The sequence below is a fragment of the Cervus elaphus genome, chromosome 15, assembly GCF_910594005.1.
Source record: "Cervus elaphus chromosome 15, mCerEla1.1, whole genome shotgun sequence".
Taxonomy (NCBI): Eukaryota; Metazoa; Chordata; class Mammalia; order Artiodactyla; family Cervidae; genus Cervus; species Cervus elaphus.
Window position 1 is genome coordinate 59,177,528 of NC_057829.1, and position 6,154 is coordinate 59,183,681.

The following is a 6,154-nucleotide window of genomic DNA, read 5'->3' on the forward strand; positions in this document are numbered from 1 at the left end:
TTTGCGACCCCAGGGACTGTAGCACACCAGGCCTCCCTCTCCCTCATCATCTCTCAGAGTTTGCTCAAACTCATGTCCATTGAGTCAGTGATGCCATCCAACCATCTCATCCTCTGTCGTTCCCTTCTCCTCCTGCCCTCAATCCTTCCCAGCACAGGTTTTTTTCCAGTGAGTTGGCTCTTTGCATCAGATGGCCAAAGTATTGGAGCTTCAGCTTCAGCATTAGTCCTTCTAATGAAAATTCAGGATTGATTTCCTTTAGGATTGACTGGTTTGATCTCCTTGCATCCCAAAGGACCCTCAAGAGTCTTCTCCAATACCACAATTCAAAAGCATCAATTCTTTGGTGTTCAGCCTTCTTTCAGGTCCAGCTTTCACATTCATATATGACTACCAGAAAAACCATAGCTTTAACTAGATGGATTTTTGTTGGCAAAGTAATGTCTCTGCTTTTTAATATGCTGTCTAGGTTGGACATAGCCTTTCTTCCAAGAAGCAAGGGTCTTTTAATTTTGTGGCAGCAGTCACTATCTGCAGTGATTTTTGGAGCCCAAGAAAATAAAGTCTGTCACTTATTTCCATTGTTTCCCCATCTGTTTGCCATGAAGTAATGGGACAAGATGCCATTCATGATCTCTGTGTTTTGAATGTTGAGTTTTAAACCAGCTTTTTCACTCTCCTCTTTCACTGTCATCAAGAGGCTCGTTAGTTCCTCCTTGCTTTCTGCCGTAAGGGTGGTGTCATCTGCACATCTGAGGTTATTGATATTTCTCCCAGCAATCTTGATTCCAGCTTGTGCTTCCATCCATCATGGCATTTCACATGATGTACTCTGCAAATAAGTAGGGTGACAATGTAAATATACAGCCTTGACATATTCCTTTCCCAATTTGGAATCAGTCTATTGTTCCTTGTCCGGTTTTAACTGTTGCTTCTTGACCTTCATAGAGTTCTCAGGAGGCAGGTAAGGTGGTCTGCTATTCCCATCTCTTTAAGAATTTTCCACAGTTTGTTGTGATCCACACAGTCAAAGGCTTTTAGGGTAGTCAATGAAGCAGAAGTAGATGTTTTTCTGGAATTCTCTTGCTTTTTCTATGATCCAATGGATGTTGGCAATTTGATCTCTGGTTCCCCTGCCTTTTCTAAATCCAGCTTGAGTATCTGGAGGTTCTTGGTTCACATACTGTTGAAGCCTGGCTTTGAGAATTTTAAGCATTACTTTGCTAGCATGTGAAATGAGTGCAATTGTGCCATAGTTTGAACATTCTTTGGCATTGCCCTTCTTTGGGATTGGAATGAAAACTGACCTTTTCCAGTCCTGTGGACTACAACCATCAACAGGAGAATGTTGGATTCCACCAAAAAAAAAAAAAAAAAGATATCCCATATCCACGGGTAAAGGAGAAGCCTCAACAAGATGGCAGGAGGGGATCAATTGCATTTAAAATCAAATCTTAGACCCATCAGAGATGCTCAGAGGGCACAAACAAAACCTTGTGTGCGCAGGACTGAGGGCAAGGAGCAGTGACCCCCCACAGGAGACTGATCCAGACCTGCCTTTGAGTGTTTGAGTGTCTCCTGCAGAGGCATGGGTCAGCAGTCACCTGCTGTGGGGACAAGGGCTCTGGCGGCAGCAGACCTGGGAGGCACGGCATGTGGCATTAGTCCTCTTGGAAGAAGTCACCATTGGCCCACCATAGAGCCACTGAGCAGATGACACACAAACTGCAGAACAATTATAGCAAAGAAGTTCTTACACTGTTGCAAAAGTTCTAGGGCCCACAATGGATTTCCCAACCTGGGCATCTGGCAGAAGGACTGAGAACCCCCAGGGAAACAACAAAACCTTCTGTGCACCAGGACCCAGGAGAAAGGAGCAATGACCCCACAAGAGACTGAGCCAGACTTGCCTGTGATTGTCCTGGAGTCTCCCATGGAGGCTTGGGTTGACAGTTGCCTGCCGTGGGGTCAGGGCCACTGACTACCACAGTCCTGGGAGCTGCAATATGTTGGCATAAATAAGTCTTTTTGAAGGCCAAACTACAGGGAGGGAACACAGACCTACCCCATCAGTAGAAAATTGGATTAAAGATTTACTGAGCATTTACTGAGATTTACTTGCCCACCAGAGTTAGACCCAGTTTTACAAAGCCATCCTTTCCATCAGGAAACTTCCACAAGCCTCTTATCTTCATCCATCAGAAGGCAGATGGAATGGAAACCACAATCACAGAAAACTAACCATACTGACCACATGGATCACAACTTTGTCTGACTCAATGAAACCTTGAGCCATATTAGGAATAAAAGAAAGTTTTATTTGAGCCAAATTTAGGGCTCAGGTTGTGAGACAGCCTCTCAGATCACTCTGAAGAGCTGCTGTGGAGAAACATGATTTTCAGCACAGTTTTATACTTTGTCAGAACAAAGTTCATCAAGCAAGTCAGGGAAACATTCCTTCAAGTCCCCCCACCCCCCCCCCCCCCCCCTCCAAAAGATCAGCAGGTATACAGAGTCAGTATGACTTTGATGCCTGGGAAGGGAGTCTTTCCAGCTTTGATGTCCTAAGAACATTTAATCTGTATTTTTAACATTCTTTATTTCTGGTCAGTCAACCCTTTTAAAAAATGATTAAACAGATGGGCAATGTATGTCTGATAGGCTACAAAGAGGCTGCTTTACTTAATGTAAAATTCAAGTTAAATGAAGTATAAGCCAGAATGACTTCCCCATTCCTCAGTATGTAAAAATTTCTTCCATTAATATCAGTTTATCTATCTATCCACCTATCCATCAACACCTCACTACTTTAGTGTGTATGTCTCATTAACAATGATTTTTATAAAGAGAACAATAATATTCACACTCAAGAGTTACCATGAGTACAATCATATTATCTTATGTACTGCCTATACTTAAAAATTCCTGACTTGCCTAGAATATACTTTATAACTTTCCTTTTTCTTTGCAATTTAGTATGTAGCTTAGGGGCAAGCATATAATTTGGTTTAGTTTCCTGTTATCAGTTTCCTTTGCTCTGTATTTCTTTCAACATTTAACTTTGTGAAGAATTCAATTTAGTAGTCTTGTAAAATATTCTGCAGGCAATTGTTTTCTAGAAATTAGATTTCAGTTATTATTTGGTTAGACAGCTATGTAGGTGCATTTGTGTGTTCCACTGAAATTCATTTGGGAGGTGGGGATACATAATGTCACCCCATTATTGGTATGGGTTGTTCTTCATATAATAAAGTAGTATCTGCCAGATTTCTCTATGGGAGAGTTTCTTTTTTTTTACATTTAATTAATGAAAATCTATGGTGTAGTACTTCAGGGCTTTGTAAATATCAAACTTCTTAACCATTCACTCTACAGTTTTAGCATTTATGGATGACACTTGCTTGAATTAATGATCCTATGCTGAATTGTTATAAAATGATTTTTCTAATTTTATCTTTGTTTCCGTTTCTATGCTGAGATTAATCTGTAATGAAATCTACCCTATACTTTCAAATAAGATAATCTGCATGAAAATGATTAACACTAATAGTTGCTCTAGTACTTATTATTATCATAGAAGAGGTTATTTTTGACTAGATCAGCTATCTGTTTACAAAAGTACTATGGACAGATAACTCCAAACACTTCAAGTTCCAACAGTGATTTCCATTTCAAACCATTGTCCACGTGTGAGAAGAGTAGAAACTGTGACAAAGCAGCTGTGGGGGACGGACACCAGTGTCCAAATGTGATGATAAGCAGAATGGATTCACCCTAGGGCCCATGTACTCACTGTTTCAAATGCTTTTGACATTTACTTGCAACATCACTGCCACTCTGTTGGGCCTTTAATGGACTGGAACCTAGTGGTCCAGAGTTGATGATGAGAAAGTGAAAGAAGGAAAGAGGCTAATATTCCCTGGGTTATGCAGCTGGCTTTCGCGCTCCAGGGAATCAGCCAGAAATAGAGAGATGGAAGGAAGGAAGGAAGGGAGGGAGGAAGGGAAGAAGGGAGGAAAGGAGGAAGGGAGGAAGGGAGGAAGGGAGGAAGGGAGGAAAGATATGGGGACCAAAGCTCTGATGGAGCAAAGGTGTTTTAATCAACATGGCGTGGGCATATATACTGTTTTACAAGGTAGTTATTCTCAGCAAAGATAAAGATTAAAATTCCAGATTTTCAAAGCACAAGGCGATCCCTATTAAAGAGAGAAGAGGGTACTTATGACCATACTGAGAAACTAACAAAGGAAATGCCTGGATTCCTCAGCCCTGGGAAAGGGAAAGGCGTGCCTCTCCTCTTAATTCCTGAATATTCAGGAATTAATAAAGGCCAGAGGATTCCTGACACCACTCATCTTTAATTTATTTTTGTTTATTGCTTGCTCTGTCTGCTGCTGTCTTGCTCAAAATGCCACAGCCCTTCTTTAGGCCTAGGATTCCTCATCTATAAACCATAAAATTGGACTAAATGGTTTGCAACATTTGTCCAGCTACAGGACTTCTGTGTAGTTCAGTTTATGTTCATCTGTTCTTTCAAGGGCACAGATGTATTAACATTGCTGACTTCTGTGCTACATGATGACAAAGAATTCCCCAACCCAGAGATATCTGACCCTGGCCACTTCCTGGATGAGAGTGGCAACTATAAGAAGAGTGAGTACTTCATGGCTTTCTCAGCAGGTAACACAAGTTTATTTTCTTCATCACTTCAGAGAGCAGGATACCTTTTGGGTATCAGTTGGAACTTTCATCCCCACAGTAAGGGTGGTGAAAGTGCTTTTTTGTCCATGATGAGGGGCAGCGATCACAGTGCCCATACACTTTCCCTCCCCTCAATACATCATCACTGTTGGGCTAGATTACTGGAGCTTGGAGAGGTGACCCAGTTCTTTCAAATTCAGAAATAAAGTTTGAGCTACATTCTGAAAATGTAAGAAATGCATCTTAGACAAAAGAAACTCTGTTATAAATCTTTGAAACTTCAAGGTTGATGAAGAGTAAATATACTTAGAACAGAGAACAGAGGCTGTGGAGAATGGAAAGAAACATGTTGGACCATCAGATTAGGAACAGAAAATAGAATGAATATATGTGTGTTTCTAGAAAAAGATTGAACTTGAAAATATCAAATTGCAGCTATAGTATGAGAATACTTAATGAAGTATGTGGTATAGTGCTGATGCTCAGTAAATGTTTGTTGAAAGAAGGATACCTGTTAAGATAAGATTTAAGTGGATAGCATGTATGTCTACCCTTTGTCCATCTGTCTATCCAGCCATTCTGCCTTCCTTCCATTCACTGAAACATTCATCAAATGCATAGTCTCTTTCTGACAGCCAGAAACACAATGTTCTGTACATATACAAGGAGTGTATGTGCTCTCTGTGTTTCTTGTTTCCAGGGAAATGGATTTGTGTGGGAGAGGGCCTGGCCTGCATGGAGCTGTTTTTATTCCTGACCACAATTTTACAAAAATTTGCCTTGAAATTTGTGGTTGACCCAAAGGACATTGACACAACCCCAGCTGCCAGTGGGTTAGTTTCTGTGCCGCCTTCTTATGAGCTCTGCTTCATTCCTGTGTGAGGAATGTTAGATCATCAGGCTTCAACTGCCTCTCATCGGGGCATCACTCACCTCTTTCCCTTCAGTTTTCCTGAGAATTCCTTCTCTGACCTCTCATCTCATTGTGCTGTTTCACTGCAGAAATGTATCTGCTATTCTCCATATTCTATAACAGTTGTATTGGCCATCACATATGCTAATACTTGTCTATTATTGAGTATTATTATGTAATCAGTACAAAATATAACAAGATGGTTAGTGTATACCAATGGAGAGCCTTCTCTTGTGCATGTTCAAAATAAAAGGCATAATTTGATGAGTCAGTTCTCAGATTCTCCCTCTTTTGTGCATAGTGCACTTACAAAATGGAAGAAAAGGTGCAAAAAGGTCGTGATGTTTCTCCTAATTATATGCCAGTACATTTGGCATTCCAAAGGATAACAGCTTTGGGGGGTACTTAAATGAGGAACTCGCTTTATCTTGCTTGTCTTGGAACATTGACAGGGCCCAGTATATTCTTGAAACCTGGTGAAAGCTAGAACAGAAAAGCAGGCTGCACTAGCATGCAAGTTTGAGACCTTCAGAATCTTTG

The 6,154-nt window shown here is 40.9% G+C and overlaps 1 pseudogene; it reads left to right on the forward strand.

Annotated features, from left to right (window-relative positions):
- The window catches only part of LOC122709362, a 31,654-nt pseudogene extending 26,071 nt beyond the window's left edge, over positions 1 to 5,583 (forward strand).
- Positions 5,584 to 6,154: the final 571 nt, after the last annotated feature.